We start from the raw sequence: 12,699 nt of genomic DNA on the forward strand, positions 1-12,699 counted from the left end.
AAATTTTTTACTTTCTGGTACGGAAACAGGGTGTTTCTTGTGTTACCTGTAAGGAAAGCATTGCTTTTGTTTTATAAACGGTGTATAAACCCTCGGAGAGAGGAGGAGGAGTGTTTTGTATAACTGGTACTCTAAACAGTGCAGACACCCAAACACTGTTGAATGGGGAGGAAAAAGAAAAACATATCCATCCTCTGGAGCTACAAAGAACTAGTTTGTTCCCTCTTCTGCTTAATAGTCCTTAATTATTTAAATATTTAAATAAAATTAAACATAGTAAATAGAATTATTTAAATTTCACTTATTTAAAGACTTTTGGTTCATGAAAGGGAAGACAGAACTAATTTCATGGCCATTTTAAAAAAAATATATCTTTATTGATTTCAGAGAGAGGAAAGGGGAGAGAGAGAGATAGATAGAAACATCAATGATGAGAGAGTCACTGATCGGCTGCAGCCCACAACCCGGGCACGTGCCCTGACCAGGAATTGAACCCCGACCGCCTGGATCCTAGGTCGACGCTCAACCGCTGAGCCACGCCCGGCCGGGCGATTCTTGGTTTTCACCAAAAGGAAAAGGTAATATACTAATAGCTCCTATCTCTTAAAACAAACATGGCTGGAGAATTTAGGATTTAGCTACAGCTATTAGCCATGAAGTAGACTTTCTCCTCACTTCTATTCAGTAAAAAGCACACCAGAGAAGGTGACAGAGAGCATGGGCTCAGGGCAAAAGCCCTAAAATAGACTTCCTGAGGGACCTACTAGCCATGCGGCCTTGGGCAAGTCCCCTCTGGAAGCCTCAGTTCCCCCCACAAGAAAATGAAATACCACCTACCTCAAAAGGTATTATTGTGAGGGGGATATGAGGGAACACTCAGCAGTCTCTCGGTACACAATAAACATATTTTTGTTATTAACTGGTTAATATTGCAAATAATTAATTCAATTAGTTCCAAAAAAGGGTAATTGCCTCACCTTCAATGGTACTAGAGTCAAACAGATTACTATTGGACTAATAGTAATTAGTACTACTACTAATTTCTCAGTTACTAATTTCTTGCTTTTCAGCTCAATTTTTCCCTTTATGTTTATAAGAAAAACCAAACATAATACAACCACACTGCAAAAAAAAAAAAAAATTTACCTTTTTTTTTCTGAGTTGAAATAGTCAAGTGAGACTATAGTCAAGTGAGTCAAGTGGAAAAGTGAAAGAGAAAAATTTTAATCACTCAAAATTCAACAGCACAGAGAGATCAATACTAACAGCACTTTGGCATAGTTCTTCCACTTTTACCCATTTATATTTTAAAATAACTGAAATCTTACTGTTTATATTTCTACATCCTGCTTTTTTCTCATACTTAAATTTTATTTTGTATACACCTTCCCATGTCAAGAATTCTCCAAAACAACCTATTTTAATAACTCCATACTTTTCCCTAAAGCAACCATTCACCTAGTCAACCTTTTTCATCTCATGGCACACATAAGCTATTAAAATGCTGTGGCACGCCAAAAAACATATTTTTTGCCAATCTGACCAAAAAAAAGGTATGATTTTTGTTGCTGTTAATCCTCATTCAAAGATATTTTTTCCATTGATTTTTAGAAAAAAAGATAAAGAGAAATAGAGAGAGAAACATTGACGTGAGAGAGACTGATTGGTTGCCTCCTGAACGCTCCCAGACAGGGGCCAGGGAACAAACCTGCAGCCCAGGGACATGCCCTTGACTGGGAATTGAACTCGAGGACCCCTGGGTATGCAGGCCAATGCTCTACCACTGAGCAACACCGGCCGGGGCAAAAATAGGTATAATTTTGATTCATTAACACAGGATGGCAGATTACTATTGTCGTGTTGGCCACTGTTATTTTTTTTACTTGACAATCTAAAGGAAAAGAGTTCAGTCAGGTATTGCATGTTTTAAAAATTCTTGCAGCACACCAAGTTGAAAATTGCTGCCCTAGAGCTAAACATTTAGATTGTTTCCTTTCGTTTTTTATGCACATCACTATAGTTAACATCTTTGTATGCAATCTTCATCCTCATCTCTATTTCTTGGTCCATACAGATTCCTATAAGTAGATCAAGGATTGTATGTCTCTCAAAACATTACAAAACTGCTTTCCAAAAAGTACACACTGTTTACCCTTCATGATATCATCAGCAGTGACCAAAAAAATCTGGACTTACAACAGAGATAGGGAAGATCTGTTATCAAAAGAATGCTTCCGACACTTGTGGTAATTTGTACCAGCTCGCTATTAACCCTTTCTTTATCAGACATGTGACTCGCAACAAACTTGGAGAAGTTATAAATATCGCTTTACACATTCACATTTGTGCCTTCCAAATAGAGACTCTCACATAGTTTCCAACTTATTAAGAATTGTGTGGAAAAGTAAATTATGCCCCATCATATAATAGGGGTTTGTACAACATGTAGGAAATTCAGAAATGTACACGTAATATTTATGTACTTTTCTAGACATAAGTTGTATGTTAATTTTTAAAAAAAGTAAATAAGCCCTGGCTGGCGTGGCTCAGTGGTTACAGCATCAGCCCACACACCAAAGGGTCTCGGGTTCGATTCTTGGTCAAGAGCACGTACCTCGGCCCAGGTCAGGGTGCTTATGGGAGGCAACCAATCAATGTGTCTCTCTCACACGGATGTTTTGGTCTCTCCCCTTCCCTCCTTCCCTCCCTTTCCCTCTCTCTAAAAAATCAATGTAAAAAAAACCCTCGGGTTAAAATTAACAACAAAAAAGTAAATGAAAGGAAAACAAATGTTAAAAGGGATCTGTACACAAGAAAATGTGTATTCCTTGCATACACACACACAATATCAAATCACAACTGCTTTAGCTAACACTGCCGTTTGTAAGCCTTTGTGACTGGTTCACTAATTCTGGGCATATGCCAACAGCCGAGACCCACTCCCAAAGTAGGCAGGGGCTCTGTCTTCTTTTTCCTCATTTATCAAAGGTTTTATCTACATTCCTCAAATGACTGGCCAACCAAAGAAATTTCCTATAGGCCAGCAATATTTAAAAAAGTATTCAACGATCTCACGCCATTAAAAATGGTATCACAAAAGCAGCATCCAACAGCCTTCCACCTACAGATTTAATAAACATTTTTGAAAAATAAAGACCTGGTGCTGCTTTTATGTCCATGCATTCAGGTACCCCATTCCCAGAGAAACATTCCCTTGAAGTGAAAGCCATTCTAGCTGAAGATGCAGATTTCAAGAATCTAATAATCTTGTATTAATGCAGTGCTGGCTTTCATTTGTACACAATCAATTTGTTACTGAACAAAGAATCCTTTTTAATTGCCTGTGGCAATTAAAGGTTATCATTTTCCTTTGTCTTAATCCTAAGTAGTGCAGGCTACAATAGCTGAAGCTGTGCTTTTGAACTTTCTTTAAATGGAGATGGGGAGAAGTACAATTTTTTACACTTCAGGAGGCTATTAAGTGAAGTTGGCCAACATCTCCCCAACATTATTTAATAACTTTTGAATTGCAATTTTTTAAAAAAAGATTACAGTGAGCTTCACACAAATAAGTCAAGGGGTCAAGTATATTTTTATCTATACATTTCTAGTTGCCTAGAGTTTTCTCAAAAGAAGAAAATCTCTCAGGGGGCAGGTGCAGGGTAGAAGGGAGTAATGGGGGAAAAAGGGGGACATCTGTAATACTTTCAACAATAATTAAAAAAAAAAATCAGTTCAGAACTACTCAGATACTTTTCTATTTGCCAAAATGTAGATTTAAGAGTCATTCCAGCCCGGCCAGGCATGGCTCAGTGGTGGAGCATTGACCTAGGATCCTGGAGATTGCGGTTCGATTCCCGTCAGGGCACATGCCTGGGTTGCGGGCTCGATCCCCAGCAAGGGATGTGTAGGAGGCAGCCAATCAATGATTCTCTCATCATTGATGTTTCTCTCTCTCTCTCTCTCTCCTTCTCCCTTCCTCTCTCTGAAATCAATTTAAAAAAAAGTCATTCCATGACCAAACAGTTCTTCTATCTTCTTTCTGTTAGACAAGTTTACTTATATATAGTTTTGTTAAACCTGGGTTTGAGTCCAGGTCAGAAATAAAATGCTCAGCCTTGTCAATATGCTAACTAGAAAGACAAACTGGTACTTGTGGCTATAGACTCTTTTCAAAATACTATGATACGGAACCTACTGTGTGCTCAGTCTCTGAATATGAAAATCTTTATTACTATGGGACTGCCTCCCAAGGAGCCAGAAATTAATCAAATTGGTCTATTCAACATTAACTTCCCTCACTCCACCCTATATTATATATATAGTTAATTGTTTATAACCAACTATAAATTCTTCAAGGGGATGAATTATAGCTTCTTCTTATACCCCAGAGAGGCAAGGCAGCCTTATAAAATAAACACAAATTTTGGAAATCAGACAAACATGAATTCATAACACAGCTCTACCACCTATTAGCTGTGTAACCCTGGGCAAGACACTTATGATGTGTGTGTGTATATATGTATGAAAATTAAATGTTGACCAGGAAGGCATACCCTCTAAGAGTTTGAAGCCTAAGAATGACCTTACAGTTGGTGCAGCCATCAAAAAAATAAAAGAAAAAAGGCTTTGGCATCTGTGTGGATTCAATCAATATTATGTACTGGAGTCTACTATAGTACAAGGTATTTTGCTAGGTGTGATGGAAAATAGAAGATATCCAAGAGGGTCCCCTTCCTTAAAGAGTTTACTACCTAAAGAGAGAAGACATTCAAGTATTATTAGCTATAAAATAAGGCAAAACAGGAACCAACTAGTATAATCCCTTCATTTTTTAAATGAAGAAACTGCAGCCCAGAGAAGTGAAAATTCTTTGGCCAAAAATCACACAACCAGTAAGCGGCAGAGCCAGGGCTGGGACGCTGGTTCCTTCATTATCAATTCAATATTCTTTACACCATAGGAAGCTGCCTTCTAATAGTTCAAATTCTATTACCAAGTACAGTGACCAGCAAAAAGACATTTTCCAAATAAGAATGCAGAGATACTAATGAAGCAAAAAGGTATAAAATACCTGTAGATGCATACTACAACAATCACAACTGTTGGAAATTTCATAAAATGAAAATGTTCATTTCAACAAAGGAAGATGAAGGAGATAGGCAAATCTGGCTGTTTTCAACTAAAGTATTACTTCCTGTGATGCTGCTTCATGGCTGAAAGTACCTGATTCTCTGTTAATGTATCAGCTTAATGGTGCTTCTTATTATCAGAGAAGCAAATAAATGAAAATTAGACTGACAGATGCCAAAAGTTTTCAAGACTTCACATATGAAGCCTAATAAAGCACTGTATCAAAATTTAAATAGAGCCTGGCCGGGCGTGGCTCAGCGGTTGAGCATCGACCTAGGATCCAAAAGATCAGGGTTTGATTCCGGGTCAGGGTACATGCCTGGGTTGTGGGCTAGGCAGCCAATCAATGACTCTCTCATCACTGATGTTTCTCTCTCTCTCTCTCCCCCTCCTTTCCTCTCTCTGAAATCAATAAAGATATGTTAAAAAAAGAAAAAAAAAGAAAGCAAACTTTAAATAGAAACTTTCAGGAAGATGAACATGAATGATTTGTTCCCATTTCTTTTATATATATATATGTGTGTGTATATATATATATATATACACACACACACACACACACACACATATATATACATATATATATATATATATATATATCTTTATTGATTTCAGAGAGAGGAAGGGAGAGGGAGAGAGTTGAAACATCAATGGTGAGAGTCGTCATTGATGGGCTGCCTCCTACAGGCCCCTGACTGGAGATCGAGCCCTGCACCCCAGGCATGTGCCCTAACTAGGAATTGAACCGCGATCTCCTGGATCCTAGGTCTATGCTTAACCCTCGAGCCACGCCCAGCTGGGCTGTTTGCATTTCTTAATGACAGCAATTCAAGTGCTATTCAGACCATTGCCACTTGAGAGCCTAGGTTAACAATGACTCAGCTTGAAAAATTCTATATTGTTTTTAAAAGCGGTATATGGTTTTAGTTATGTAGTTAATACAATCTGGGTGCCCCTTCCCCCCCCAAATTATAAACTAATTTTCATGCAAATGGCTGAAAGAGAGGCAATATTTATTTTACATTTGAAAAAGTATACAACAAAGGTAATCCAGTTCATTTTACTACACCCCCCAGGAAAGAGCCCCTAACCCCAATTCTGGGTTACAGAATATAATTTGGGAGGGAGGTAGAGTAGCACCAGGAGTCCAATCTCAGCTCTAACTTGGTATGTGACCCAGAACAAGAATCTACAATCTGCTAGACTACACACTACACTTCAGACTAGGAAATGGGAAGTCTGAAGAGGTGAAGTGATTTGTCCAATGTTGCAATTGGGTTAAGGCCTAAACCAGAAGGTCTCCCACAAGTAGATCTAGTACTCTTTCCACTATGACAGGAAACCTGTCCCCATGCCCCTTTTGCAAGCCTTCCATTTCCCCATCAGTAAATGAGGAGGCCAGACCAGGCACTGATTTTCAAATCGTGTTGCTCCAAACCCAAAGGATTTCTGCTAGTCAACTTCTTCCCACTTCTAGCAGAGAATCTCCAAGCTTATCTATTTTATATAATGTAGAAAAGGTAATTTAAACAACTGGACTAGATGATCCATAAAATGTCCCACTGATTGGGTAAATTAAGACTAGTCAGACCACCAGGCAGTGAATGACAATAGAGCAGGTCACAAGAAGGCCCTGCAAGAGGCCTAACACCTCTCAGAACCCCACAGCCAACCCAAGATGGAAAAGCAGAGGAGACTAGAGAGAGAAAACCACTCTCACCTTTTCAATCTCCAATTGTACTGACCTGATTTCCCATCACGTACAGACTGACTAAATGCCTATGAAGCTGTGGTTTACGGTTATCTGTGCAACTCTCACTTCTCACAGACTGTCCTCTGCCAAAAGCCACCATCAGGCCCATGGATCTGCACGTGGACAACTCCTTCCATGTGTCAGTATGAAAAGGAATGACTTTTTAAATTTCTTACTGTCCTAAATGTATCATGCCAAGAAAAACACATCATGTCAAGAAAAAAAGGGGAGATGTGTAAGGGAGGGGGGACATAACCAGAAAAAAAAAAGGTTAAAGAAAGAAAGAGTGGAACTTTGATCAGGCCAATAGCACAAAGATTTTCTAGGCAGGGCAAGAGCCCTTGAAGACACATCACTAGGTTGAAAACAGTCGTCTACCACCGTCTCCTGCTCCACACCCTATCCCCAACTGGCACATTAACTGTTCCAGAAGGCCAAGGCTACCACCTCGGATTTCTGTAGCACCCAATTCCATTATGAAAGCAAATGTTGATACTGGGGTTAGAGGCTCTGCTACCATCAGAGAAATATGACAGTCTTCGGAACATGAGTTACCAGTTAGAAGAAAAATCAGCTCTTTGTTCTTCTGTCTCCTTTCTTCCTATTATGTAAACTTAGGCTTTGGGCATGCAGAAACTTTCTATCCTGCCAGTGATGTTAAAACTCTGGAACACAAATTTAAGTGATACTGCATACACAATTGTTTTTTATTCTTAATTAGCTGCCACTTCCACATTAAGAATGTTTTTAAAAAGCTATTTATACCAACATGGAAAACATGAATTCTAAAATTAAGAGAAGTAATCATGATTCACAAGGCAAAAATTCAGAAATGAACAGAAACCAGCAAAAATGAATCAAAATTCTTTAAATCAATAATGGTGAAGACACATGCCATATATAATTAAAATTACCAGCCTCTGCTTGTCAGAAAATTTGAAGTCCTAAGAAGTTAGAAACTAAAAAAGCCATATGGATCTACTACCCAGCCCTGCTCACTGTCTTACATGCAAATGCCTTAACATGTGATGAGTCAATAGTCCAATTCTGTAGATGACAGTGAATGTTTTTTATTTCAAATGTGTTCACATAGAACTATTTTTAAATAAGCACTGAGGTAAATAAAGTTTGATCATAGATCAGTTAAGAAATAAAGTCCTTCCAGTAAATGCTCCTTCCTAGCTGGATGAATGCTTTAATATGCAATTGCCCTAGGCCAATTCCTGGGGGGGGGGGGGAAGCAGGCTTTGATTTACTTAAGAAATAAAATAAATAAACCTAGACCATGCAAAGGGTTCCCTCTCCTAAGTTAAGGAAGGAAAATAGTTGGATGGCTTTTCTTTAAAAACCACCTCTTCCTCTGAATGAATTTCCTAAACCCCACCCCCAACATAAGATCACTGAAGAAAACAACTCAAGGAAAGGTAGCTAAGCTACATTTCCCAGGTAATAAGACCAAAACTCCAACCAAATCAGCCAGTTCTTGGCACCCCTTTCTCACTATCAAATCAGGTCACTTAATAGGCTTGGGACATGTCAGGGACCACCCATATAACCCTTGTACACCAGTGAGCCCCTTCCCCCCACAATCCAGCATGGATCTGCCCAGAGGCATTCAGCTCCTGCGGGTGGGAGTGCCTGCAGCACCAGAGAGCAGAAATCTGAGTGACACTTGGCACTCTCTTTCAACAAACAACCACAAAGAACTTTCCAAACCCAGTCCCTCACGATTTTGAAGACCAGGAAGCTGAAGCCTTCCTGGGGCAGAGGTGAAAAAGAAATAACCTCCCGAAGGTTACACTGCAAACCAGAGGCCATTAGAGAAGGCAAGACTCCTCTGCAGACCTAGAGCAATAAATACCAATTGTGTCCATACCCCTGGTGAGATTGGGGAGAACTTGAGAACTGGCATTTCCCCATGAAACAAAAAGTTCATAAAACAAAAATATGACTTGTCAGCTGGAAAAAAACAAAACAAAAAAGCACACTCCTAAGTTCTCCCAAAGGGTGCTGACTAGGAGGTGGAAGGGGAGAAAGGGTACAAATGTCTCTTTACAAGAGCTCAGAGAAAAGGGGAGGTAAAGGGAGAAAGAGAAGTAAGACCTGTGAGCAGCTGCACTCTCCTTTTCTGAAGGACACAAAGCAGCAAAGCCCAGAGAACTAAAGGGGCTGGGGAGCAAAATGGGAGAGGGAAAGAAAATAGGGCAGTGGAAAGAGATCTACCCCCTACCACAAACCTAGGTAAAAAGGGATGGGGAGATGGGGGGGACATTCCCAGACTCCAGAGAGCAGGAAACAATCAACCAGCCCCCACCTATTTACCCAGTCTCACAGGATTCCTCAGGATAAAACCCTCGGGATCAGGGAGCCAAGGGAATCTGCAGTCTGAATCAGAGCCTAGAAAACCCTAGGCCCAACCTACCCCTTCCTCTCCAAAGCTAAGGATGGAGACTAGCGGAAGGCATGCCTGAAGAGGGGGAGCACTCAGTGGGGAATAGGCAAGTCAAGGGAGGGGAGCTGGGAGAAGCAAATCTGAAAGAAACTAAGTGGGAAGATAAAGAGCCTGGCAGGACACAAGGGGAAAGGAAAGGTAAGGGAGGAAAGAAGTCGATGAGGAATAAAATTGGGACAGGGGTTTCAAAAGGAAGGAAGAATCCATCCAAAAACTCAGGAAACTCCAAGAAGAGGTTTTGAGGGTGGGGAGGCAGGCACTGATAGGAAGGAATGGTTGAAAAGACAGCTCTAATACTGAGCAGAACTGGGGGAAAGAGAACTCAGAAGGTATGAGCAGGGCAAAGTGGGGAGGACAAGTACAAGAAAGGAGAGAGTGGAGGTTGAGAGCTGAATCAAAATGGTGGGGGGAGAGAAGGTCAGGTGGTAATCTTAGAATTGAGAGGCAACAGAGGTGGGAGGCAGTTAAAAGACCAGGGTGAAAGAGGACCATTCCAAGAGAGGACAGCAGTAGAAAAAGTTGAAATGGATCCAAAAAAAAGGTGAGCAAGTGGACAGCTCCAAAAGGGGCAGAGCTGGTAGGAAGACATTAGAGAAGATGGGGCATAAATGAACAAATGAAAGAGCTGGTACAGAAAGGATTTGGGCGCAGGTCTGTGAGATGAAGAGCAGGAAGGGACGGGCGTGATGGTCAAAGAGAAGTTATCGATGGTTTAATGAGAAAAAGGGTCAAAATGGAGACGAGAGGACTTGGAGCAAAGAGGCTGGAAGCAGATCTAAAGGAGAGAACTGAAGAGGAGACAGGTTAAAGAAAGGGGGAGCAAATGAATGGAACAGCTCAAGAGTGCCAATGAGAAGGCGGGGAGAGGGAACCTCAAGAATACTGGGGCAGACTGAGTCGCCAGGATAGCACTGAGGCTGCCGAAAGGCTGCGTTAGGGAGAGACGGCAGAGAAGTGAATGGCAGAGAGACCTGCAGGGTCAGAGATGGAGAGGAGGCAGCTTCAAGAAAGACAGTCAGTGGAAAAGCAAGCAAATTAGGGGGTATAGCAAGAGCTGAGGCTGGGAAAGGGGCAGAAGCGGGAGGCAGAAAGGTCTGGAAGAGAGGAAAGGGTCTGAATGGCAAAAAGAAAAAAGATCTGAGAAGGGGAGAAGACAGCATGAAGAAGCAGGGGGACAGAATTGAGGTATGGAAGGGTCAGAAAGCCCAGGGGCATCCCTGGGGTGCAGCAGGTGCTAAGAGTCGGCAGTAAGGCCCAAGAGGGCGGTGAAATTAAGTCCAAGGAGAAGACCTGGGGGCAGCAGCGCGAGACGAACAGGGTCCCAGAAGGATCTCCAAAGAGGTGGAACAGAAGGTCCTAGAGGGACAGCTCCTGGGGATGCAATGGATTCTGAGAAGGGGTAAGAGTAGACAGGTTAAAGAAGGGGGCAGATACGAAGAGTGGTAAGAGCGGAATCGGAGAAGAGGCAGAGGGTCCACGAATCTCGAGGTGGGGGTCCAGAATTAAGGGATGCAGAAGGGTCACTGAGAAAGTGGGTCCCATGAGCACTGCAGAGTCCAAGAGGAGGAAAGGCGGAAGAGGGGCGCAGAATTGGGAGCAGAGTGGTTGAAGTGTGGGGAGGGGTGGCGAGGCAGATACCGAGATCCCAACTGGAGGGTGGGGGCAGACGCGGGGACAGCAAGGCGGGGGCAGTGAGGGGCATGGCCGAAGGGCTGGCAGGCCCGGCAAGCCGGGCCGCAGCAAGAAGCTGCGGGGCCCGGGGGGCTGGGGGGCCGCTCCCTCCCCTCCCCCTCCAGCTCTTCCATTGTTCGCGGGCTCCGGGCCCCGCGGTCCCCGCCTCCCCCAGGACCCCGCAGCGGGGCGGCGCCCGGCCTCGCCGCCGGGGCCCTCGAGCTCGCACACTCACCAGCTGGGCGCCCTCAGCGCGGCCCCGGCCTCCGGGATCCCGGCAGCGGCGACGGCGGCCCCGGCGCCATGTTCTGCTGCTCCTAGTCTAGCGGCGGCTCCGGCGGCGGCGGCGGCTCCGGCGGCGGGGGGCCGAGCAGACCCTCCCTCACGGACTCCCTCCTCTGCCTCCTCCACCTCCTCCTCCTCCCGCCGCGCCGCGGCTCTCCCTCGGGGCCGGGGGGCGGGGAGGGGAAGGGGGAGGGGCGGGAACCAGGGGGAGGGCGGACCAGCCTCGCTCGCTCGCTCGCTCGCTCCCTCCCTCCCTCGCAATGGCGGCCGCCGCTCCCTCGCGCGCCCCCTCACTACTGCGCGTGCGTGGCGCTGGAACCGTTGCAGGATAACGGCCCCTGGGAGCGCGCCGCGAGGGGACAGCGGGAGCCGAGCGGGGTGAGATGCGAGAGCGCGTGCACTCCCGAGGGGCTCACTGCCGCCGGAGCGGCCTGGTGCTGGGAACCGCCGCGGAGGGCGCAGTGCGCGTGCGCCCCAAGAAAATGCCGCTACTGCAGTGGCTGCAGCGCGAGACAGCACGAGGCGACCCGCGACGGGGCAGAGTGGGGTGGGCAACTGCGCGTGCGCGGCAGGGGCTGCCAGCTGCCGCAGCTACTGGCCCGGGGTGGAGGGAGTGGCCGACAGGAGGCGCGCGCGTCAGAAGCAGTCGGTGCCCCCCTCCTCGCGCCGCCTCTTAAGTGAAAGCTGGAGGGGAAAGGCTCGGCCTGTTCTGCGTGGGCGGGGGCGATTCCGCTCGCGCGGGACCTGACTAGCCAATGAGAGGCAAGGGGAGGTGGGTTTGCTGCTCGCGAGCCGCAGCCCGGGGGATAACCGAGGAGTAGAGAGGGAGAGACGTAACGTGGGCCGGTGAGGCGGGGCTTTGGAGGAGGGAGAGCAGCAGCAAAGACGCTGACTGGGGAACACAAGGAGGCGTGGCCCGTCCCAGCCCAATCCGAGCCTCGCAATTCGTCGTTGCCGAAGAAGGGGCGGGGCTGGGGAGCGCGTGCTCTTTCCCGGGGCAGTGAAGGAGATTTATCTCCGGACAACGCTTGCATTAATGCTACTTGTTCTGGTTTCTGTGATCTCCAGAAGCCCCGGAGAGGAGCGAGAGCCCAGAACTTGCTGCGCCCTGGCCTTCAAGTCAGCATTGTGCAAATGACTGCAAATCAAATGTCAGTTTGGGCGACTGGAGGGGAAATAGTAGTAATGAGAAGTTACCCGCTAGTAACACTTGAGTTCTTCTGAACTGTGGAGGGGTTCCGCTGGGACCCCTCCGGAAACACGGATCCTGGAAGATGAGCGTTCCGGGAGCCGAGTCAGTAGTTATGGAATGCATGAAGAAAGGCTATTGCATTTTCCCTTTCTTTCCTCAATCTCTTCATCTATAAAATGGAATAATAATCTTACCATCCTCATAGAGTTGTTG

General features: G+C 45.0%; 1 protein-coding gene across 1 annotated transcript in view; it reads right to left on the bottom strand.

The window, feature by feature from the left end:
* ARHGAP35 (Rho GTPase activating protein 35) overlaps window positions 1-11,543 on the bottom strand; it is a 100,043-nt gene extending 88,500 nt beyond the window's left edge. The window contains exon 1 of the mRNA XM_081119931.1: window positions 11,245-11,543. The gene's annotated coding sequence lies outside the window, so the exon portion shown is untranslated. The remainder of the gene's footprint in view (window positions 1-11,244) is intronic.
* Between the last annotated feature and the right edge of the window lie 1,156 nt (window positions 11,544-12,699).

The sequence above is a fragment of the Miniopterus schreibersii genome, assembly GCF_964146895.1.
Source record: "Miniopterus schreibersii genome assembly, chromosome: 18".
Taxonomy (NCBI): domain Eukaryota; kingdom Metazoa; phylum Chordata; class Mammalia; order Chiroptera; family Miniopteridae; genus Miniopterus; species Miniopterus schreibersii.